We start from the raw sequence: 25703 nt of genomic DNA, 5'->3' as shown, positions 1-25703 counted from the left end.
CTGATTGTAAATTATACAAGTTACACCCAGCAACGAATTTCCAAAGTCTAAACAGTTCATTCGATTTTCTCGATCGATGTTTCTTTAGAAATCTATTAGTGTAAACCTAAATTGATATGAATTATAGGCATGTAACTTGAATAGTACATGAGTTATTGGTGGTCAAAGTGGCCGATTACTATTAATCGCATCAGGCCATAAGTACTCCACAGTGACACGAAAAATCGGTGGCAGCATGTTTATAAATATATTTATTCATCTATGTCTTTGTTTATATCCGATATATGCAACTCATGAAGAAATTGGTCAGTTATTTACTGTGTTTTAGAAAGCACAGAGATGTTAGGCTACTGTCCTACTTTTGCTTGCTATTTCTTTGATATATGTCTATTTAATTTGTTTGTGGATTTACTAATGTGTGTTAGAGCGTGTTTATGGTCCAGCTGTAGAAATATTTAATTAATTTCAAGTTATTTAAATGTAAATCCAGTGTTGCAAATGTGTTTCGTTATGTTTGTGAATGTGCATTAGCTTGAAGACATGGTGGGAGCGCTCTAAAGAATCACAGCGCTCGTGAATGGGGACACTGGATGGAAGTGAGAGGACAGTATGGGAGAGGACACTGGGGGGTCTGGGACCGCGCGACTGCTATGGTCGCAGGTTCGAGTCCTGCCTCAGGCATGGATGTGTGTGATGTCCTTACGTTAGTTAGTTTTAATAGTTCTAACAAGGGAACCTCCCCATCGCACCCCCCTCAGATTTAGTTATAAGTTGGCTCAGTGGATAGGCCTTGAAAAACTGAACACAGATCAATCGAGAAAACAGGAAGAAGTTGTGTGGAACTATGAAAAAATAAGCAAAATATACAAACTGAGTAGTCCATGCAAAAGATATGTAACATCAAGGACAGCGTGAGCTCAGAGTCGCAGTGGTCCCGTGGTTAGCGTGAGCAGCTGCGGAATGAGAGGTACTTGGTTCAAGTCTTCCTTCGAGTGAAAAGTTAATTTTTTTATTTTCAGTTTATGTGACAAACTCTTACGTTTTCATCACCTTTTTGGGAGTGATTATCATATCCACAAGAGAACCTAAATCGCGCAAGGTAGAAGAATCTTTTTACCCATCCGCCAAGTGCATAAGTTAGGTGGGTCGACAAAATATTCCTGTCATGTGACGCACATGCCGTCACCAGTGTCGTGTAGAATATATCAGACGTGTTTTCCTGTGGAGGAATCGGTTGACCTTGCGATGAAGTGTTTTCGGTTCCCATTGGAGAGGCACGTCCTTTCGTCTACTAATCGCACGGTTTTGCGGTGCGGCCGCAAAACAGAGACACTAAACTTATTACAGTGAACAGTAAACTAATTACAATGAACAGAGACGTCAATGAACGAACGGACAGATCATAACTATGCGAAAATAAAAAAAGTAAAATTTTCACTTGAGGAAGGACTTGAACCAAGGACCTACCCTTTCGCAGGTACTGACGATAACCACGAGACCACGGCGCTCCTGCTATAATATACTCCTTTATGTTGGATATCTTGAGCATGGACTACTCAGTTTGTATATTTTGCTTATTTTTTTCATAGTTTCACACAACTTCTTCCTGTTTTCTCGATTGATACGTGTTCAGTTTTTCAAGGCCTATCCACTGTGCCAACTTATAACCAAATCTGAGGGGGGTGCGATGGGGAGGTTCCCTTGTAAGTTCTAAGGGACTGATGACCTCAGATGTTAAATCCCATAGTGCTCAGAGCCATTTGAACCATTTGGAGTCCGGGACAGTACGGCGCAAGGGACGCACAGTCGCGAGAGAGACTTAGAGTATGGAGCCGTTTGTGCGTGGTCGCGAGAGATGGAAATACTTCGGAGTGCGGACTTGTGAACTAGTGAGATTTCCGAGGTTTCTACAGTGAAGACGTAGTATACGTTTAGAAGTGAATATCACGCGAGCTATGTTGTCATTCGTAACTAATTACGCGCAGTAGGAAGCTATTGTTTCTCTGTTATTCAACTTATATTTTATTTAACTGCCGGACCATCGACACCAATAAGTGTTTTGTAGAAATATACCACATTCTCAAAAGTACTTCTGCTATCGTACTCACCATTTAAAGTCGTTAAAATAGTACCTACAGATTTTATTTAATTACAATCAATCATTTATAAATTTCCTTATTAGACTCAAAAATTCGCAATTGCCGAGTGATAGAAACCTTCGACTATGCCATTCGTGTGTATATTCATATTGTATACTGTAGACTCAGCAGTATTCGGCTTGTAATGCGGCAACTACGTATCCCAGCCCCTACACAACGAAACCAGCCAACACTTTTAATATTTAAACTCTGAGTCTGTGGGTACGTAGTTGAGGGCCACATTCATTATTGTTTGAAAGCCCGCAGGCGAAAGGTCAGTATTGCCTCGTGTGTTCCTACATTTATCTGTAATCAAAACTGATCTGTCCCGAGGCCGGATTCTATCAGTTTTTCATTCTTCCTTAAAGAATTTACGTTAATATTTTGCAACCATGGCTTATTAAACTGATAGTTCGGTAATTTTCACATCTGTCAGCACCTGCTTTATTTTGAACTGGAATTATTACATTCTTCTTGAAGTCTGAGAGTATCTCGACTGTCTCATATATCTTGCATACCAGATGGAAGAGTTTTGTCATGGTTGGCTCTTCCAAGGCTATCAGTAGTGCTGACGGAATGTCGTCTACACCCGGGGCCTTGCCTCGACGTAGATCTTTCAGAGCTCTGTCAGATTCTTCACACAGTATCATATCTTCCTTCTCATCTTCGTCTACGTCCAATTCCCTTTCTACAATACTGCCTTCAAGTTTATCTCCCTTGTATAGACCCTCTATATATTCCTTCCACATTTCAGCTTAGGACTTGCTTAGGACTGGTTTTCCATCTGAGCTGTTGATATTCAAGCAACTGCTTCTTTTTTCACCAAAGGCCTCTTTAATTTTCCTGTAGGTGGTATCTATCTCTCCCATTATGAAGTATGCTTCTAAATCTTTACATTTGTCCTCTAACCATTCCTGCTTAGCCATTTTACACTTCCCGTCGATCTGATTTTTTAAGCGTCTGTATTCCGTTTCGCTTGCTTCATTTTTATATTTTCTCCTTTCATCAATTAAATTCAATATCTCATATGTTATTCAAGGATTTCTACTAGGTCTTGTCTTTTTATCTATTTGATTCTCTGTTGCCTTCACTTGTAATCTTGTAACACGAAAAACATATTTTTGTCATTTTTTGTCTCTTTGTCTGTCTGTATGTCCGTATGTTAGGACCACTTTTCTCGGGAACAGCTTGGTGTAACAAGTTCAGCTTTATGTCATATACTAAAGCCTACTGTTCCCTGGCTGCCCAAAACTTGTGACCTTCTAAGTCGATGCCATCGAAAAAAACGGCCATTTGTATCCCAAATTTTGATACTCGCAAACTTACTTACCAAAGACTATAGGGTGCTCCCCATTGACCTAGAATCATGAAATTCGGCAAGAGGGATGGTTTTATAGTAGAAGTAAAGTAAAAAACCTGGAACTTGTTGAACTGTAATCATATCACATAAAAATATCTTTTCCCATTTGTACATACATTTCATTCATCATCCGTCAAAAGCATAATGGACTAAAATTACTACGTGCAAACATGAAATGTTAGTTGTAGTCATGTTTCAGTACGTAGAAAAAAAGTTTTATTGAATTTTCGCTCTCTACGTGTATAAACTGAAGTCTCCTGCTCGCATCATTTTCTTTGTCTGGCCTAGTCGGAGGAACTACAGTAGAGATTTTGATACGGTCTTGAAATTCTCGTGACCAGTATCATGCCACTATCGATATCGATAACAGGCAAGAATGGTTGAGGTTCTTGATTCCCAGGATGGATGAACTATGTACATTGAAGCTCCAAAGAAAGTGGTACATGCATGTGTATTCAGACACAAAGATATGTAAACAGGCAGAAAACGGCACTGCGGTCAGCAACACCTATATAAGACACTACGTGTCTGATGCAGTTCTTAGATCGGTTTGCTACTACAATGGCATGTTAACAAGATTTAAGTGAGTTTGAACGTGGTGTTATAGTCAGCGCATGAACCATGGGATACAGCATCTCCGAGGTAGCGATGAAGTGGGGATTTTCCCACAAGACCTCTTCACGAGTGTACCGTGAATATCAGGAAACGGGTAAAATATCAAATCTCCGACATCGCCGCGGCCGGAAAAAGATCCTGCACGAACGGGACCAACGACGACTAAAGAGAATGGTCTAACGTGACAGAAGTGCAACCCTTCCGCAAATTACTGCAGATTTCAATGCTGGGCCATCAACAATTGTCAGTGTACGAGCCATTCAACGAAACACGATCAATATTGGCTTTCGGAGCGGAAGGCCTACTCCTGTACCTTTGATGGCTGCACAACACAAAGCTTTACGTCTCGCCTGGGCCCATCAACAGTGACATTGGACTGTTGACGACTGGAAACATGTTGCCTGGTTGGACGAGTCTCATTTCAAACTGTATTGAGCAGACGGTCGTGTACGGGTATGGAACGAATCAGTGGACCCTGCATGTTAGCAGGGGACAGTTCAAGCTGTTGGAGGCTCTGTCATGATGTGGGGCATAAGCAGTTGGAGTGATATGGGACCCCTGATACGTCTAGATACGACTCTGACAGGTGACATGTACGTAAGAATTCTGTCTGATCACTTGCACCCATTCATGTCCATGCATTCTGGCGGACTTGGGTAATTTCAGCAGGACAATATGACACTCCACACGTCCAGATTGTTTCAGAGCGGCTCCAGGAACATTCTCGTGAGTTTAAACACTTCCGCTGACCAGTAAACTCCACAGACATGAGCGTTATTGAGCATATCTGGAATGCTTTGCAACATGCTGTTCAGAAGAGATCTCCACCCCCTCGTAGTCTTACGGATCTATAGACAGCCCTTCAGGATTCATGGTGTCAATTCTCTCCAGCAGTACTTCAGTCATTAGTCGAGTCCATGGCACGTCGTGTTAAGTTTGTTCGAAATCCCCAGTGCACTTGTTCATTTTAAAAAAATACTTTTCTCGTTTCCTCACGCTCCAGGTTTCTGAAACGTACAAAACTGCAGGGCGTATCATTTTGTTATATATTCTCATCTGATACGGTGATGTTGATTCTCAACTCACTGTCTCCCACAGTCGGTGTTTTTGGTGAGTGAACGTCGCTCGAGTCGGTTGAAAAAAAAAAAAAAAAGAACTGAAACTTCTTGGCAGATTAAAACTGTGTGCCGGACCGAGTCTCGAACTCGGGGCCTTTGCCTTTCGCGGGCAAGTGCTCTACCAACTGAGCTACCCAAGCACGACTCACGCCCCGTCCTCACAGCTTTACTTCTGCCAGTACCTCGTCTCCTACCTTCCAAATTTTATAGAAGCTCTCCTGCGAAACTTGCAGAACTAGCACTCCTGAAAGAAAGGATATTGCGGAGACATGGCTTAGCCACAGCATTGGGGATGTTTCCAGAATGAGATTTTCACTCTGCGGCGGAGTGTGCGCTGATATGAAACCTCCTGGCAGATTAAAACTGTGCGCCGGACCGAGACTCTACCAACCGAGCTACCCAAGCACGACTCACGCCCCGTCCTCACAGCCTTGCCCGCGAAAGGCAAAGGTCCCGAGTTCGAGTCTCGGTCCGGTATACAGTTTTAATCTGCCAGGAAGTTTCATATCAGCGCACACTCCGCTGCAGAGTGAAAATCTCATTTTGGAAACATCCCCAAGGCTGTGGCTAAGCCATGTCTCCGCAATATCCTTTCTTTCAGGAGTGCTAGTTCTGCAAGTTTCGCAGGAGAGCTTCTGTAAAGTTTGGAAGGTAGGAGACGAGGAACTGGCAGAATTAAAGCTGTCAGGATGGGTCGTGAGTCGTGCTAGGGTAGCTCAGTTGGTAGAGCACTTGCCCGCAAAAGGCTAAGGGCCCGAGTTCGAGTCTCGGTCCAGCACACAGTTTCAATCTGCCACGAAGTTTCATATCAGCGCACACTCCGCTGCAGAGTGAAAATCTCATTCTGGAAACAACCCCAAGGCTGTGGCTAAGCCATGTCTCCGCAATATCCTTTCTTTCAGGAGTGCTAGTTCTGCAAGCTTCGCAGGAGAGCTTCTGCAAAGTTTGGAAGGTAGGAGACGAGGTACTGGCAGAAGTGAAGCTGTGAGGACGGGGCGTGAGTCGGGCTTGGGTAGCTCAGTTGGTAGAGCACTTTCCCGCGAGGGGCAAAGGTCCCGAGTTCGAGTCTCGGTCCGGCACACAGTTTTAATCTGCCAGGAAGTTTCTTATCAGCGCACATTCCACTGCAGAGTGAAAACCTCATTCTGGAAAAAAAGAAAAAAATACTGATTTGAATTCCGCCGACCATTGCACTGACATCGCGCACAGCGTGGCGTACTGATTTGAAGAGATCGACCGTCTTCGGTCGGTGTCGATTGTCGGAAGAGCGCCCCCATGTCGGCGCCACTGTGAGCGCAGCCTTTGGGATGTCCGTTGCAGACGGGACACCCTGTCCCGTATGTTGTCAATAGTAGCGGGACCAGACGGGGCGAAACGGATCGGCAGCCCGAGCGCCATAAATCGGCGGAAGAGCTGTGCTGCGGTGTCGCAGCTGCCGCGCCGCGGTGGCGGCTGGAGGGAGGTGCGGGGGTGGTGGATCGAGCAGCGAGCGACGATCGCATAGTGCGCGCCGGAATGCGCGGCACGCAGACGCCGGAGCGCCGCCGCAGCCGTCTCCCCCTTTGTAGTCGCCGGCGGGGCGAGTTATTAGCCGCGCTCCATATTTAAGTCTGCGGGTTTATGTGCGCGGCCCGCGGCAATACGTCTCCGGCGCCGCGCTACGCCGGCTGGCCGACAGATGGCACGATACGTGCCCTGGGCCTACGGTCGCTCCGGTCCCTGGCGGCGACCGCGGTGCTGTATTCCAAAAATGCGGGCCGGTCGGCCGGCGCCGTGGCTGGGGGGAGGGCGAGGGTGGGTGCAGTCCACCTGGCGCCCTCTCCTCCCCCAACCTGCCCGTCCTGCTCACGCTACAGCGCGAGAAAGGCGTGCAATCGGCTAAAGGGCGTTAAGTTACTGACGGAAGACAGGTAGGAAAGCGCTTAGGCCGGTATTACACTATCAAATTTCTTTGTCAAAGATTTGATCAAAGATGTGATCAAATATTCCGTCAAATATATTTCACAAAGATCTTTGACGTAGCGCTAGATGGGGTATTACACTGTCATCATATTTTTCGTCAAAGTTCAAGATGGCTGACAACAACAACTTGTTATTAACCGCAGCAGTTGCATGTACCACATATGCGGAAGAGAAGCGGGGGGGGGGGGGGGGGGGAGGGAAGGAAGGAAACATATCTGGGTGAAGCCGTGGGTTTTACGACGACACGATAAAAGCATTCAACATAACTTGTTATGTGAGCTTATAGTGAAGGACGTCAAGCCGTACATCAATTACTTAAGAATGGATGAGCATTCATTTCTGTTTGTGCTCAATGAAGTGTATCCTCATATCACAAAGCACAATACTCACTTAAGTACTGCTATATCTGCAGAAGACAAGCTCACTGTAACACTCCGATTCCTTGCTACTGGAGACAGTTAGGTTAGGTTAGGTTAGCTCTCCAATCTTCGTAATCTACTTTTGTATTCAGCGTGTCTCGCGTTGTAAAGCGCCTCATCGGCTTCATACATCTCTATTAATTTTGTAGTTGTTGGCACACACCAATTGTGTTTACCCGCAATGTTTATAAAAACACTACAGACGACAGAATGCAGCGATGCTAGCGCTCCACGTGGTAACATGTCACATTGCAGTGAACAGAAGACAAGCGACTTCTTTGATCAAATCTACAGCGAGGCCCTAGATTTGATCAAATATTGGACGACATTTGACAAAGTTCCCTATTACACCATCAAATATCTTTGACAAAGATATTGGACAAAGAAATTTGATAGTGTAATACCAGCCTTGGCTGCCCATCATACAAAACGTGTAACGTACAGTGATCAGCAAAAATAACTGCCACAAAAAAAAAAAAAAAAAAGGAAATGGTACACAATCTTAGCGGTTTCCAGTTTACTCAAACCGAACGAAGTGGTCCTGTGGTCCTGGGCTCGCACTCGGGAGGACGACGGTTCAAACCCGCGTCCGGCCATCCTGATTTAGGTTTTCCGTGATTTCTCTGAATCGCTTCAGGCAAATGCCGGAATATTTCCTTTGACAGGGCGTGGCCGACTTCCTTCTCCATCCTTCCCTAATCTGATGGGACCGATGTCCTCATTCTACATCTACATCTACATATACTCCGCAAGCCACCTGACGGTGTGTGGCGGAGGGTACCTTGAGTACCTCTATCGGTTCTCCCTTCTGTTCCAGTCTCGTATTGTTCGTGGAAAGAAGGATTGTCGGTATGCCTGAAGCAATATACTGCTTGACTCATCGGTGAAGGTATGTTCTCGAAACTTCAACAAAAGCCCGTACCGAGCTACTGAGCGTCTCTCCTGCAGAGTCTTCCACTGGAGTTTATTTATCATCTCCGTAACACTTTCGCGATTACTAAATGATCCTGTAACGAAGCGCGCTGTTCTCCGTTGGATCTTCTCTATCTGTTCTATCAACCCTATCTGGTACGGATCCCACACTGCTGGGCAGTATTCAAGCAGTGGCCGAACAAGCGTACTGTAACCTACTTCCTTTGTTTTCGGATTGCATTTCCTTAGGATTCTTCCAGTGAATCACAGTCTGGCATCTGCTTTACCGACGATCAACTTTATATGATCATTCCATTTTAAATTACTCCTAATGCCTACTCCCAGATAATTTATGGAATTAACTGCTTCCAGTTGCTGACCTGCTATATTGTAGCTAAATGATAAGGGATCTTTCTTTCTATGTATTCGCAGCACATTACACTTATCTACATTGAGATTCCCTGCACCATGTGTCAATTCGCTGCAGATCCTCCTGCATTTCAGTACAATTTTCCATTCTTACCACCTCTCGATACACCACAATATCATCCGCAAAAAGCCTCAGTGAACTTCCGATGTCATCCACAAGGTCATTTATGGATATTGTGAATAGCAACGGTCCTACGACACTCCCCGGTGGCACACCTGAAACCACTCTTACTTCGCAAGACTTCTTTCCATTGAGAATGACATGTTGCGTTCTGTTATCTAGGAACTCATTGTTTGGTTCCCAGCCCTCACCCTCCCACCCCCTCCCCTCTCACCCGCCAAACCAACCAACCAACCAACCAACCAATTTACTCAAGATTTATTGTTGCAACAGTGCACATGGAGTACACGGAATGATCGCGTTTACAGGTCAATAGCACATGCGATTTTAAAGTACCAGGTATGGTTCCAGGCTGAAAAACCCATGTCAGTATGTACGGTGTAGCCTCAATGGGCGGCAATCCAGACGCTGACTCTGGCATCCTGTCGATTGTACAGATGGCGAATACTGTCCTGTAATATATTATCCCACGCCTGCTCGACCTGTTCACGTAGTTTTGTAAGAGTTGTTGGCTGACGAGTCAGACGTGTCACTTCTCGTCCCGTCATATTCCACACGCGAACAATTGGAGACAAGTCCAGAGATCGTGCTGGCCAGAAAATTTGCCTCACTTCTTGCAGAGCACAGTCAGTTTCACTGACAGTGCGTGGGCGGCCATTATCCTGTTGGAACAATACATCACCTGAATGAGATTTTCACTCTGCAGCGGAGTGTGCGCTGATATGAAACTTCCTGGCAGATTAAAACTGTGTGCCCGACCGAGAGTCGAACTCGGGACCTTTGCCTTTCGCGGGCAAGTGCCCTACCATCTGAGCTACCGAAGCACGACTCACGCCCGGTCTCACAGCTTCACTTATGCCAATATCTCGTCTCCTACCTAGTTTTAATCTGCCAGGAAGTTTCATATCAGCGCACACTCCGCTGCAGAGTGAAAATCTCATTCTGGAAACATCCCCAAGGCTGTGGCTAAGCCATGTCTCCGCATATCCTTTCTTTCAGGAGTGCTAGTTCTGCAAGGTTCGCAGGAGAGCTTCTGTAAAGTTTGGAAGGTAGGAGACGAGATACTGGCAGAAGTGAAGCTGTGAGACCGGGAGTGAGTCGTGCTTCGGTAGCTCAGATGGTAGAGCACTTGCCCGCGAAAGGCAAATATCCCGAGTTCGAGTCTCGGTCGGGCACACAGTTTTAATCTGCCAGGAAGTTTCAATACATCACCTTTCTGTTGCAAGAACACCAAAAGAACGGGTCTAACAACATCAGAAAATTGCAGCGAAATGCAGAAAGATCTGCAGCGGATAGGCACTTGGTGCAGGGAGTGGCAACTGACCCTTAACATAGACAAATGTAATGTATTTTGCGGATACATAGAAAGAAGGATCCTTTATTGTATGATTATATGATAGCGGAACAAACACTGGTAGCAGTTACTTCTGTAAAATATCTGGGAGAATGCATGCGGAACGATTTGAAGTGGAATGATCATATAAAATTACTTGTTGGTAAGGCGGGTACCAGGTTGAGATTCATTGGGAGAGTCCTTAGAAAATGTAGTCCATCAACAAAGGAGGTGGCTTACAAAACACTCGTTCGACCTATACTTGAGTATTGCTCATCAGTGTGGGATCCGTACCAGGTCGGGTTGACGGAGGAGATAAGAGAAGATCCAAAGAAGAGCGGCGCGTTTCGTCACAGGGTTATTTGGTAACCGTGATAGTGTTACGGAGATGTTTAGCAAACTCAAGTGGCAGACTCTGCAAGAGAGGCGCTCTGCATCGCGGTGTAGCTTGCTGTCCAGGTTTCGAGAGGGTGCGTTTCTAGATGAGGTATCGAATATATTGCTTCCCCCTACTTATACCTCCCGAGGAGATCACGAATGTAAAATTAGAGAGATTCGAGCGCGCACGGAGGCTTTCCGGCAGTCGTTCTTTCCGTGAACCATACGCGACTAGAACAGGAAAGGGAGGTAATGACAGTGACCCGTAAAGTGCCCTCCGCCACACACCGTTGGGTGGCTTGCGGAGTATAAATGTAGATCTAGATGTACACGTACGGAATGCTGGTTAGCGTTCTCTCCAGAAACAGCAAAGGTGAGCAAGACTTTTAGCTTATCGTACCGCAGACCGTGAGGCCTGGGGTGGGTCAGAGCGTCTTAGATGAATGCACTCTATAAGGCAGGACTCACCAGGTCTTCGTCATATGATCAAACGCCCGTCACTTGCTTGCAGGCAGAATCTGCTTTTATCGTTGAAGAGCACGGCGAGCCATTCTAATTGATTCTCTGGCGGCACTAGTCAAGCCGCGCACATACACTGCTGGCCACCGTAAATGCAACACCCTGAAGGAAACATCCGAATCAAGTGAAATTTACACCATGGGTTTGCAGCGATGAGATATGCAACTGATTAGAATTTCAGCGCAGACGCACATCACGCGGGCCTGTGGCGCCACCTCATAGCGCCATTTAAGGCTTGGCGATTTCGACGAGTGTACGTTCGGCACGTGTGTTGACCTTGTGGTTGTTTCACAAGACGATCAGTTATGCCTCGTAGACAACAGCGAACATCTTTTGATCAAGTATCCGAGTTCGACAGAGGAAGGATAGTGGCTTACCGAGATTGTGGATTATCATACAGAGAAATCGCTAGTCGTGTTGGACGAAACCAAACAACTGTAATGCGGATATGTGACCGTTGGATGCAGGAGGGTACGACGGACCGACGTGGTCGATCGCATTCACCTCGGTGCACCACTGCACGTGCTGATAGGCAAATTGTGCGCATGGCAGTGACGGATCGCTCAGTGACATCCCGAACCATAGCACAGCACATTGCGTCTGTAACGCATCATCCAGTGTCTGCGCGTACCATTCGACGCCGTTTACAGCAGAGTGGTCTGTCCGCAAGACGTCCATTGCTTCGTCCACCATTGACGCAGAGCCACAGACGTCTCCGTCGCCAATGGTTTGATGACAGACGGATGTGGACGGCAGAATGGAATGACGTTGTCTTTACTGACGAGGCACGCTTCTGTCTGCAGCACCACGATGGTCGGATTCGAGTGTGGAGACACCGTGGAGAGAGGATGCTGGACAGCTGCATTATGCACCGCCACACTGGTCTTTCACCGGGTATTATGGTATGGGGCGGTATTGGATATTACTCTCGCACGCCTCTAGTACGCATTGCCGGTACTTTAAATAGCCGGCGCTACATATCCGAGGTGCTGGAGCCAGTTGTCCTTCCTTACCTTCAGGGCTCGGCCACAGCCATATTTCAACTGGATAATGCGCGACCACACGTGGCACGCATTGTCCGAAGGTTCTTCGTCAATAACCAGATTGAATTGCTTCCCTGGCCGGCTCGCTCTCCGGATCTTTCGCCGATAGAAAACATGTGGTCCATGGTTGCTCAACGAGTGACCCAGATTACATGCCCAGCTGCCACACCAGATGATCTTTGGCAACGTGTGGAAGCTGCTTGGGCTGCTGTACCCCAGGAACACATCCAACGTCTCTTTGACTCAATGCCGAGACGTGTGGCAGCGGTGATCACCAGCAATGGCGGCTACTCTGGCTACTGATTCTGGCAGGAACCACATGTCACAGACGTCTGTAAACGTAATCTTTTGATACTTGGTCAACATGTTATCTACAAAATAAATTTTGTTGTGCTACCTCTTGTCTTTCTTGGTGTTGCATTTACGGTGGCCAGCAGTGTAGATGCTGTGGCGTGAGTGGTGGTTGGGCTGGGGGTACGCGTGCCACTGGTGCCACTGCTAATAACCAGTTCCCAACAGTTCGTGTTGACACATCAAGGCTCACAGGCCCTTTTATCTGTACTGTGGTAGCTGTACAATGTGCCACTGCTGCCCTTACTATATGACGATCCTGGCGGGCATCTCTGCTGCGTGGACGTTCAAAACCTCGTCTACACATGTGAGAACGTTCGCGTGACCACTGATACCAACAGCGTTGCACAGCTGACGCAGCACGCCCAATTTGTGCGTCAGTTCTCCGAAAGGACCATCCCACCTCAGTAATGACTCCCTTCAAACTCGATCAGTTGGCTGTAGCAAGCGCGAGTGCATCTCCACGGCATGTTTGCCTGCTTGCTTCGAAAATCAGCACTGCACTGAGCCCTCTGGCTGTGAGCATTTTCTGTTAAAGATTAACGGGTAGACACAGATTGCGCTCTGATAGCTATGGTACTATGGTGTCTGTTGGAGGACGACGTTGAGACCATTATCAGTACGTCTACATCCCCAGGTGGCATGTGCCGTCATCATATCAAAATCGACGTCATTTTTCCAGGTGTACTAATTTTTTCCAGCAGTGTATTATGACCACATGGTTAATAAAGTTAACCAGAGATTTTGCGTTGAGACCATTATCAGTACGTCTACATCCCCAGGTGGCATGTGCCGTCATCATATCAAAATCGACGTCATCTTTCCAGGTGTACTAATTTTTTCCAGCAGTGTATTATGACCACATGGTTAATAAAGTTAACCAGAGATTTTGCGTGGCATGGATCCCAAAAGTCACTCAAAGCTTTCCGGAAGTGCCAACACATGTCTACGCAGTGCAGGCCACGCCGTTCCTGTAAACTTTTCCTGGGTGCAGAGCCGGCGCCCACTAGAAGCCCAGATATGTTCCGTCAAGCTCATATATTGCGAATTTGGTGACCGAGTTCACTATCACGCTCCTCAAACCACAGTAGCACGATTCTGGCCCTGCGAGATGTACAATTATTCTGCTGGAAAATGCAATGACCATCATCGAGCTTGAAGTGATGTATGTGGCCCACAATAATGTTTAAGTAGTCCATAAATGTCATGGTTCCTTTGATTATTGCCATAGCTCTCATGGAAGCCTGGGAAATTTCCCTCACAGTATACTCGTACTATACTAACAAAAAATGTGTTCACCCGACCAGATGAAACGTCTGCATTCATCCACAGTCCAGTCTTGACTACCCCATCCCCTCTGCAAGTGTAATTGACGAAGTCATTGGGCCAACATGGAAACAAGTTGGGGTCATCTGCTGCCGAGTCCATGCACTGAATCGTGTGCTCACACTTAATGCCAGCATCAGAACCGTACTCTGCTATCAAATCTCTCACATGTTGCCACCTATCCTACTTTGAAGACCGAACAACCTCTGTCCTCAACACTCTGTGATGAGGTATGGATGTCCGACACCACGTCATCTACTCATGGTGTCACCGTCCTTCAACCACTTTATATAGATGCTCATGACAGTAGCACGCGAAGAATCGACCAGCTTCACCATTTCCGAGATGCTCGTTCCTAGATACAGGACGATAAAAATCTGCCATCTGTCAAACTCACTTATGTCAGTGGATCTCCCGCCTTCCAGCCCGTGTCATCACTAGAATGGCTTAACATTCGTCTGTGCTCTGCTTGTATGCTTTCCTTATGGTCCGTAACGTTACAGGTGGCATTCAGTCTCGCAGAGGGCAGTGCTCATAATGTTTTAGCTCATCAGTGTATCTTTTCTGTCCGTGCCCATCACTTCGCTCCTGCTGGTGCGCCAGGCTTGTAAGTTTCTTGCAGCTCCCAGCTCGCCTGCTCAACGTCTTGTTGCCCATCCACCTCTGGGCCGCCTTTTTTCCCGCCGTCCCCGGGCTACGTTGCCGTTTGGGATCCGTGTGCACCGTGTACTAGAGTCCCTCGGTGTGGAGTCTGTACAACCCCAAATCCAAGGTTTTAACCGCCTGCCACCCTGGTTACTGAAGAGGCCCGGAGTGATTTCAGATTTGTTGCAGTACAAGAGAGATTGCACTCCTGCCACAGTTTTTAAAAAAATGGTTCAAATGGCTCTGAGCACTATGGGACTTAACATCTGTGGTCATCAGTCCCCTAGAACTTAGAACTACTTAAACCTAACTAACCTAAGGACATCACACACATCCATGCCCGAAGCAGGATTCGAACCTGCGACCGTAGCAGTCGCGCGGTTCCGGACTGAGCGCCTTAACCGCGAGACCACCGCGGCCGGCCCACAGTTTTTAATGCAGCATTTTCTGCCATCTTATCTGAGCACCACGACTATGTAACTGTTTTTACGGATGGGTCGAAACAAGGGGATTCTGTTGGTTGCTCAGTTGTTTTTCCATATCGTGTCCTCAAGGTCCGACTGCCTCAGACTTTTACTGTCTTTGATGCAGAATTGTTTGCGATCTTGCGGGCACTGGAGCACATGAGACATTCTTCCTCTCCTAAATTTCTTGTCTGTTCCGATTCACTCAGTTCCCTTCACTCATTGCAACGTTTGTATCCGGCAGACAAAATTGTCCAGACTATCCAGGATGCCCTCCTCCGACTACAGCGACTGGGGAAGGTTGTAGCTTTATGCTAGGTTCCGGGGCATGTCGGCATTGCTGGGAATGAAAGGGCAGATCTCGCAGCCAAGGAGGCGTGTCTCGCCCCACAAGTATCTCAGTGTGCTATCCCCTTGCACGCACTCACGTCGCTGTTGAGCTCACGGGTCATGCGTCGGTGGGAGGATGAGTGGCTGGAAGTGACTGACAATAAGCTCCGTATAGTCAAGCCCACAACGCGTGTGTGGTGTAGTTCCTTTCAGCCCCATCGACGGGACGAGGTTCTCCTCACTCGGCTTCGGATAGGCCACAGCCCTGTGACGCACGGCTTCCTACTCCGGCGAGAGGACCCTCCAATGTGTGGTGCTTGTGGCGTCCAGATCACTGTGCGCCACGTTTTATTGGATTGTGTTTTATTTTCTGACCAGCGGGTCGCGGCTGACTTGCCAGCGGAACTTCCATCTCTTTTAGGCAACACTCGGACGAATGTGGTTAAAGTTTTAAAGTTCTGTGCCCTGTCAAATGTTTTTACAAAGATTTTAGGGAGAGGATTTTAATTTGCTCACTGTGTGACAAGCTCGCCCATATTTTATGTAAGTGGCCAGCCAATAACAATTTCCTGTGACATTCTTGTTGCTATGTTTCCCCTTTCCTTAGGTTTTACTTTCTTATGTAGCATTTTCCTTCTTTTCCTGCTTTCTTTGAGTGTGTGCTTTAGTTTTCTTAGGTCTGTCCACATTCGTTCCTTTTAACGTGTGTCAGGGCGCTGATGACCTCGATGTTGAGCGCCCATAAGCCCCAACACATCACCACCACCACCACCACCACTTCGCCCTTTACACGGCTGTGAATACCAGGAATGATACCTGGTACCCAGCCAATGAGGGGTTCCGTCCAGTCTAGAGATTTCAAGTCAGACTTTCCTTTAATCTTTGTAAATTGATTGTGTTTGGAACGTATTAATTGACTAAGAGACAATGGATTTTTCCACGATGGCAAATGTTTTAGAGCATCTGTTGGAAATAAACGATGGCAGGAAACAGCACTTTGCAGTTTTCAGCAGAGTACTATTAGCACGAGCAGCAAATGGCAAATTCAGATTCCTGATTTGTGTTTTAAGGATGACTGGGTAAAAGGTTTCTTGGTGTGAATATTCGCTGTAAATTTTATGTAATACGGTACATGCACAAACAAATTATTACAATTTCCGAAAAATTGGGTGATTCATTCAAGAGAAAGAACTTCACAAAATGAACAAGTCCACGGCACCTTGGTTCACCACTGGCTCTAACGCAAGCAGATATACGGCTTGACATTGATTGATAGAGTTGTTGGATGTGCTGATGTCCGGGACCTCTCCAGACACGTCTTCAGTGGCCATCCGGGCTCAGTTCGAAGCGAGACTCATCACTGAAGACAATTCTACTCCAGTCAGTGAGATTCCAGGGCAAAGCTGTGTCTGGACAGCGGTGGGATACCAACCTGACTGTCGCCTGCCATACGGCCCGACAACACCTTACGTTGTCGTCCGCGGCACCTTTACAGCACAGCGATAAGTCGACGATATTCTACGCTCCGTTTTGTTGCCCTTCATGGCAAGCCATCCTAGGCTCACATTTCAGTAAGATAATGTCCTGCCGCACACAGCGAGAGGTTCTTCTGGTAATTTTCGTGCTTGCCAATCCCTACCTTGGCCAGATCTCTCCCCAGTCGAGAACAATTGTAGCATTATTAACGGGACCCTCCAACGAGCTTGGGATTTCTACGATCTAATGCGCCAGTCGCACAGAATTTGGCACGATATCTCTCAGGACATCCAGCAATTCTGTCAATTAATGCCAACCCGAATAACTGCCTGCATAAGAGTCAGAGATCGACCAACACTTTACTTTCTTCCTCAATTTGTGAAGCTCTTTGCCTTGAATAAATCATCAAATTTTCTGAAATTGCAATAATTTGTTTTTCTATACCTGTACATCACATCTACCGGTTTTCGTCCGATTGGGATAATTCCCTCGTGGTGCGTCGTATTTTTTTTTTGTCTTAGAGTGTATTAATAAAATTCGATACGTTTTCACGTTGAAGGTTCCAGAGGGCAGAGGGATACACTTCATTGCATTGACGAAATAATGGAATTAAATAAAGGAAGAAACAAGTTGATAATGGGGTACAAACTGCCTGAGGCTTACTTACGGCATTAGCAACCCTTCTGGGCGCATCCAACCTCCAGGACTGAGGTTTTCTTCCCACAACAACGACTTCCTGAGATGTTTTAGATAAGTAATCTTCAATCTGCTTACAAACCTGGTTTAAATGTCTCGTAAGCTCGCAACTTGTTTGCTGGGCGACAGTTCGGAACTGTATCGAAGGAGTGAAGGGAAGCGGCATTAACTCGGGCGCTGCTTCCTGCTGTCTTCTGGGCCACGTGGACGAACTGAGCGGGCTGCGTGTCGATTCCAACAGAGGAGATCTTCGTGCTCCGAAAAAAACAATAATAAGCAAACATTAAAACATGGTCCATAATTATAAAAGCAGACTGATGTCACCAATACAGGCGTATACTGTGCTCTTCTTCAAAGCGGGAATGACCTGCGCTTGTTTCCGTCGCTCTGGCTACCTACGGTAGACCGCTGCTAGAAGGGGAGCAAGTTGTCTATTGTGAATCCGTAGTGCAACCGGAGATTCTCCGCAACAGTTTTCAAAATGTGTGATTTATTTAATTTAAAAACGCATGATGTTTCGGGAAGACATGATCCCATAATGAAGTTCTTAGAAGTATTATGCCATTAGGCACAGTCAAAAATAAGCAAAATCAGATATCTATGAGATTGCTAAGAGCCACTAATTACGAACGTCAAACAGTGGTACGTATAATGGAAAGTCTTATATGTTTGACAGTGCATCTCTGTTGCTAGCTTATGTTTGACTGTACCTAAATCATAATACATTCTAAAACAACGCACCACAAAGGAGTTACGCGAATTGCTTACAAATTGATATTCACACAGGTATCGACGGAAAATGCAAAATCGTAAACTTTTGCGGCCGATGTACACTACTGGCCATTAAAATTGCTACACCACGAAGATGAAGTGCTACACACGCGAAATTTAACCGACAGGAAGAAGATGCTGTGATATGCAAACGATTAGCTTTTCAGATCATTCACACAAAGTTGGCGCCGGTGGCGACACCTACAACGTGCTGACATGAGGAAAGTTTCCAACCGATTTCTCATACACAAACAGCAGTTGACCGGTGTTGCCTGGTGAAACGTTGTTGTAATGCCTCGTGTAAGGAGGAGAAATGCGTACCAGCACGTTTCCGACTTCGATAAAGGTAGGATTGTAGCCTATCGCGATTGCGGTTTATCGTATCGCGACATTGCTGCTCGCGTTGGTCGAGATCCAATGACTGTTAGAAGAGTATGGAATCGGTGGGTTCAGGAGGGTAATACGGTACACCGTGCTGAATCCCAACGGCCTCGTATCACTAACAGTCGAGATGACAGGTATCTTATCCGCATGGTTGTAACGGATCGTGTAGCCACGTCTCGATCCCTGAGTCAACAGATGGGGACGTTTGCAAGACAACAACCATCTGCACGAACAGTTCGACGACGTTTGCAGCAGCATGGACTATCAGTTCGGAGACCTTGGCTGCGGTTACCCTTGATGCTGCATAACAGAGAGGAGCGCCTGCGATGGTGTACTCAACGACGAACCTGGGTGCACGAATGGCAAAACGTCATTTTTTCGGATGAATCCAGGTTCTGTTTACAGCATCATGATGGTCGCATCCGTGTTTGGCGACATTGCGGTGAACGCATATTGGAAGCGTGTAATCGTCATCGCCATGCTGGCGTATAACCCAGCGTGATGGTATGGGGTGCCATTGGCTACACGTCTTTGTCACCTCTTGTTCGCATTGACGGCACTTTGAAGAGTGGACGTTACATTTCAGATGTGTTACGACCCTTCATTCGATCCCTGCGAAACCCTACATTTCAGCAGGATAATGCACGACCGCATGTTGCAGGTCCTGTACGGGCCTTTCTGGATACAGAAAATGTTCGACTGCTGCCCTGACCAGCACATTCTCCAGGTCTCTCACCAATTGAAAACGTCTGGTCAATGGTGGCCGAGCAACTGGCTCCTCACAATACACCAGTCACTACTCTTGAGGAACTGTGGTATCGTCTTGAAGCTGCATGGGCAGCTGTACCTGTACACGCCATTCATGCTCTGTTTGACTCAATGCCCAGGCGTATCAAGGCCGTTATTACGGGCAGAGGTGGTTGTTCTGGGTACTGATATCTCAGGATCTATGCACCCAAATTGCGTGAAAATGTAATCACATATCAGTTCTAGTGTAATATATTTGTCCAATGAAAACCTGTTTATCATCTGCATTTCTTCTTGGTGTAGCAATTTTAATGGCCAGTAGTGTATGTACGTGTGACGCTACAGCACAATTTCACCGCGCAGCTGGCAAGGACAGTAAACAGGGGATATGTCGATACCTTGGCGAGCAAGGTCGCTGGATCCCTTCCCAGCTGCGAATGTTTGGAGCGTTATGGGCTGGGTATTCCATCCATTTCGGGATTCTGACGATCTAACGGGCCAATTGGAAAGAGCCTGGCACGATATCCCTCAAGAGGATATCCAACAATCCTATCAGTCGATGCCAAGCCGAATAACTGCTTGCATAAATGCCATAGGTGGAACATCGCGTTATTGACTTGTTCAGTTTGTGAAGCTCTATGTTGAATAAATCATCCAGTTTTTCTGAAAGTGTAATCATTTGTTTGTCTGTACATGTCCATCGCATCTACCGTCTTCCGTCTCATTGAGATAATTCCTTCGTGGTGCGTTGTCTTTTTTTTCCTTAGAGTGTACTTTTAAGAACTTGGCTTCCCGTAACATCTCGCGTTTCAGAATTAAATAAATCAGACATTTGGACAATTCTTCACTTCTCTCCTCTCCGTCCGAACAGGCCTCGGAAGGCCCAGCGGTACCGGCCCACCGCCGTGTCATCCTCAGTCGATAGGTGTCATTAGATGCTGATATGGAAGGGTATGTGGTCAGCACGCCGCTCTTCCGACCGTTGTCAGCTTTTGTGATCAGAGCCGCTGTCCGCCCCCGGTAGCTGAATGGTCAGCGTGACGGAGTGTCTGTCCTCTGGGCCCGGGTTCGATTCCCGGCTGGGTCGGGGAATTTTCTCCGCCCAGGGACTGGGTGTTGTGCTGTCCTCATCATCATCATCCTATCATTTTCATCGACTGCAGGCCGCCGAAGTGGCGTCAAATTGAAAGACCGGCACCCGGCGAACGGTCTGCCCGACGGGGGGCCCTAGCCACGCGATTAAATAAAAAATAAACCAGAGCCGCTACTTCCTAATCAAGTGGCTTCTCAATTGTCTCAATGGCACGCACAAGGGCAGAGTGCTCCCCACTTGCCAACACGCTCGGTTGACCTGGACGGTCACCCAATCAAGTACTAGCCAAGCCCGACAACACTTAATGTCGATGATCTGAAGGTAGCCCATGTTAACACTGCGGCAAAGCCGTTAGCATTGGACAACTGGTGTATCATGATCTTTCTATTGATGGGAGGAAGTTGCATTTCGTGATCTGTATTCAACTGTACAGCTATGCTATCGTGTCCAGTTTTCATACTTCTATTGAACAATTTCTGTTGCTTCTTTATTCCGCAATAACGTATCTCAATACGGTGTGTGTTAAAAAAGATAATGATGTATCTATGAATTTTAATCTTTTTACACATCATAGTTGTTCCCTTCAAAGTAATTCCCTTCGCCAAGTGCGGAAGGCTTCTGCTGGATACTTGAATACCATTCATCTAGTCTGTTCCGCCGTTTTAGGGGGGATGTAATGCATTTTGGTATAAAAAGCCGGTTTTTCAAAAATATTATTTTCTTGATCTACACAGTTTAATCTATATTGTGCGTGAATTTTACCGTGATAGCGGCTTTAGAAATGCCTTTAAATTGTTAAACTGATGAACTCTGCACTGGCGGCCACTCCCACCTTTCCCGACATTTGGGAAACTGCTTGCTTCAGCGGAATTTTAGTCAGTGTGAAGGCTATTTTCTTTCGATATCTTTCGCTGACATTTATATCTCTGACTGACATCTAGATCCTTGCCTATAAACTTTCTTGCATGTCGTTTATTTACGTTTTGACAATACAAACACAGATTAGTAGGTGAAAGGTTGAATTCGTAAACCTTTACGTGGAAGTCAAGACTTATGTATAATGGGTGGTGGAAAAACTGTGTTTAGGAAACGGAGGTTTCATGGAAATCGGTTTACCGAGAAAAAAGAGGAAGCAGCTCGAAATGAAGAACGTAAGCTCTAAGCTTCAGCATCGAAACTTGGGACAGGAGAATTGTACAGGTGCGTGAATGATGGTTGATATGGATTCCACTGCATTCAGACTTATTGATTTAGAGCTTCTCTGCCATGCTGCAAAGTTTTCATGATCATGTGTTTGCTGTAAAAATACGGAATGCATGATTGTTTTTGAAGAAAGAAGAGTGGGAATAGCTTGTGTTTTTAAATAAATTTGTAATTCGTGTAGCTATGAATTTTCATTTTCCTCCTCCAAAAAACTGACACTGGTACCTATGAAATCAATTTTACGTTAGCATATGCTCTGAGATGCCTTTGACAGGCCAGGGAAGGAGGTAATTTATTGTGTGGTTTTCTGAACATGCCTCCACCTTGTGCAAGGTTGGAAAAAATAAATAAAGAAATGGCTGATGCTGTGTGCTATACTGCCAAAGTTTCTGTGAAGAAAGCAGTGCAGAAACTGATGGAAATAAACCAAAAAGAAATTGATCCTTGGGTAGATATTCATGACAGTGAATCTTATACAAATGTTACTGACCTGGGTGTGTCTGTAGATAGGACCCGGATGAAAATGGGTCCCACATCTCAGTATGGAGTTGCAACTTTTGGTAAAGTTTTGGATGCAGAAATTATGTCTAAATACTACCACCAGTGGACAAGAAGGAAAATGTCCAACAATGAAGACAGTGAGAAACTGTGGCAAGAAAAGCATGCAGTAGTATGCTCTAAAAATTATAGTAGCTCAAGTGGGGGCATGGAGACTGCTGCAGCTGTGAGGATGTTCTCCAGATCTGGGGACCAGCATGGTGTTATACTAAATACCTTTATGATGGGTACTCCTCTTCGTTCAAAGCTGGAACAGATAAAAATCCGTACAATACAGCAATAGAAAAGTTGGAATGTGTTGGTCACGTCCTAAAGAGGCTTGGTGGTAGGCTTTGTCGCTTGCTGAAAAAGAAGGAAGGTGAAGTACTTGAGGAAGGAAAACCACTAGGAGGAAAAGGCAGGCTTACTCGTAAAGAAACTGATTCTCTTCAGTTATTTTATGGGAGAGCTATCAGGAAAAATACACATAATATAGAGGGAATGAGGCGTGCTGTGTGGGCAGTTTTTTTCCACAAACTATCCACTGCCCAAACACCAATGCACAATCTCTGTCCGAAAGACAATTGATGTAAGTTCAACAACTGAAATGAGACATATTCACATAAACATTCATTACCAGAATTTGTTATGAATGCAATTAAGTCCACATTCAGGTTTCTTGCAAACCCTGATTTATTGGGGAAGTGTCTTCACGGAAAGAACGCAAAATGCAAATGAAAGCCTCAGTAATTTGATTTGGAAGGTGAAGTACTTTCTGTGGACTTGAATTACTCAAAATAGGTGTCTGTGATGCAGTTTTATGTTACAGTAACCGAAATAATGGCCGAATTGAAATGCTGAAGAGAGTTGGTTTAGATCCTGGTGTGTTTACAACAAAAGCATTTTACACCATCGACGAGAGCAGGGTCAAGAGAGCTAACAGATCAGTGTCTTACCTGCAAATACAGGCCAGACAGATTCGAAGAGGAGAGAAGAGAAACCTGGAACATGAGGAGTATCAGTATGGAGGATTTTAAAATTGAGGTAAGCTTATTACATGTAGAAGTACGAAAAGAAAATCTTTGAACCTAATTTTCTCTGTTTCACATTTTTTACGTTATTAGAAGCCTTTTCTCAAAAAGTATATGGGCTAATGCTATGAAATTTTCAGGAACTGTTCGCAACGTGTTTCTGTCTCCCTGTAACGAAAAAAATACGAGATCCTGCTATTACATTCTGATTTTTAGATGACTGTATATAGAAAAATGGTAAATTTTGTATGTGCAAAGTTAAAAACTCTGTTAATGATACAGTTTGTACCATAAATTAATAACTGTAGTTCAGTGGTGTTATAATCTTCTCAGGACACTACAGTAAAATTTTCAGATTAATTGCGTGATTAGAACTTCAGTTATAGCTTTTCATAAAAAAGAATAAAAAATTTAATAATTCACATTTCTGGCAAAATATTACTCCTGCATATTTTATTATATTTTTCCGTTAGAACACAGCTCTTCTGCTTTACGCATGGAAAATTTTGGATTTGTACATCAATAAATATGGCTGTAATGATTTTTTAAATGTTTACATTTTCCATTGCATCCCCCCTTAAATCTTATCCAAAGTATCAAAATTTCTAAGTGGTCTTTGTTTTGAACTGGTGCAATTAAAGGGTGATCTTCGTCGAATTGACCGGGGCCGGGTGGGGGGTGGGTGGGGAAGGGGGGCGGAAGAACCACTGGAATTGTTTCTCACGTCAAATATTCCTTGATGAAAGTTGTGCGTGCTGTCATGGTGCAGCGCCCAAGTTCGTGACATGCCTGGCAGCACTCGTTCCGCCCTTTTCTACACCTACCTCTATACTCCACAGGCCATCGTGAGTGCGCGGCGGATAATGCTTCTGATACCTACCATTACCTGTGTTCGCATTCCATTTTCCATTCGCAAATGTTATGTGGGAACAATTATCCCCAGTAAACCCCAGTATGATTTTCTCATTGTGGTCATTTTGCGAGACGTATATGGGAGGAAGTAACGCATAGTCCAGCTTTTCCCGGAATGTACACACTCCGAATTTCAACAGTAAGCCTCATCATGATGCATAATGTCTCTCTTGCAGAGAGTTGTTTTCGGCTGTAATAAACATCCTTGGCAAACAGCCTCATCATAATATACGTGCCACAAGAGTCAACTGTAGTACTGACACTGAACAATGGTATCCGAATTAGTCAGTCGATGCCCTATATTAACTTTGTGAGGCCTCAGGTTAAGTCTGCTGCGCGTCTCTCTGAGCGCATGTTACTGACTTACAGTTTGATGCGCTAGACGTCGCGACGATTTTCTCGGCCTTCTTTTTACGGACGCGTCCTAAACTATGTAGTTTGTTCTTCTCTAACAGGCGCACGCCATTACGTCCTACAGTTCGAGCAACGGGCCGCCGCAACATGCTGTCCTGGCAGCCTGCCTAGCAGGGGCACTGGTTCGTTCGCAAAACCAAAGGGGGCGCTCGCGTCCTACACGCAGCATTCTGTATAATGAGGACTGTTTTAAGCCTGCTTCACGAAGATAGGAACCTATGTTAAGACCTTTTTACAAGAACAGCAGTTCCGAGAACTGATCCTGGACCGCCAATAAACGTTTCCTCTACTGATCAGGGGAATAATTCGGCTCGAGCACCGCAAATTGCTGGGAGCGCATGGCTGTCAGGAGGCAAAACCGTTTGGATATACCTTGGACAACAATATAGCATGAGAATTGAGGGTCTCGGTTATGGCCTCCACTCATAACACAACAGTATGGTGCACCTAAATTTAAGTAGTGTAAATGAGCTTGGAATCAGGTGGTGACTTAATCTCTTTGTGTGACACTGAGTGCTGTGTTAGAAGAGTGTGATTAATTCGACATGTGAGATTCCGAGATGAAAAGAATGAAATTAAATTTATAGTCCAACTCAAAACCAATAAAGCTGTACCCACATATCCACCCTCTACCTTTACCTAAGCATGCAAACAGCAAGATAACGAAAACTAAATAAACATCATTTGTTCTATTAAATAAAACAGAGTTACACAGGACCAATGTTGCTGAATAGTAAGTATGCATGTACCCAGAAGTGTACTAAGTCATTCGAAATATACACCACTGGCCATTAAAATTGCTACACCAAGAAGAAATTCAGATGATGAACGGGTATTCATTGGACAACTATATTATACTAGAACTGACATGTGATTACATTTTCACGCAGTTTGGGTGCATAGATCCTGAGAAATCAGTACCCAGAACAACCACCTCTGGCCGTAATAACGGCCTTGATACGCCTGGGCATTGAGT

General features: G+C 45.6%; 1 long non-coding RNA gene across 1 annotated transcript in view; it reads left to right on the top strand.

Annotated features, from left to right (window-relative positions):
• The window catches only part of LOC124802983, a 104260-nt gene extending 80964 nt beyond the window's left edge, over positions 1-23296 (top strand). The window contains exon 3 of the long non-coding RNA XR_007017176.1: positions 23200-23296. This is a non-coding gene — a long non-coding RNA (uncharacterized LOC124802983). The remainder of the gene's footprint in view (positions 1-23199) is intronic.
• Positions 23297-25703: the final 2407 nt, after the last annotated feature.

This window comes from Schistocerca piceifrons, chromosome 6 (assembly GCF_021461385.2).
Source record: "Schistocerca piceifrons isolate TAMUIC-IGC-003096 chromosome 6, iqSchPice1.1, whole genome shotgun sequence".
Taxonomy (NCBI): Eukaryota; Metazoa; Arthropoda; class Insecta; order Orthoptera; family Acrididae; genus Schistocerca; species Schistocerca piceifrons.
The sequence above is the reverse complement of the archived record's forward strand: the minus strand, read 5'-3'. Positions and strand labels throughout refer to the sequence as shown.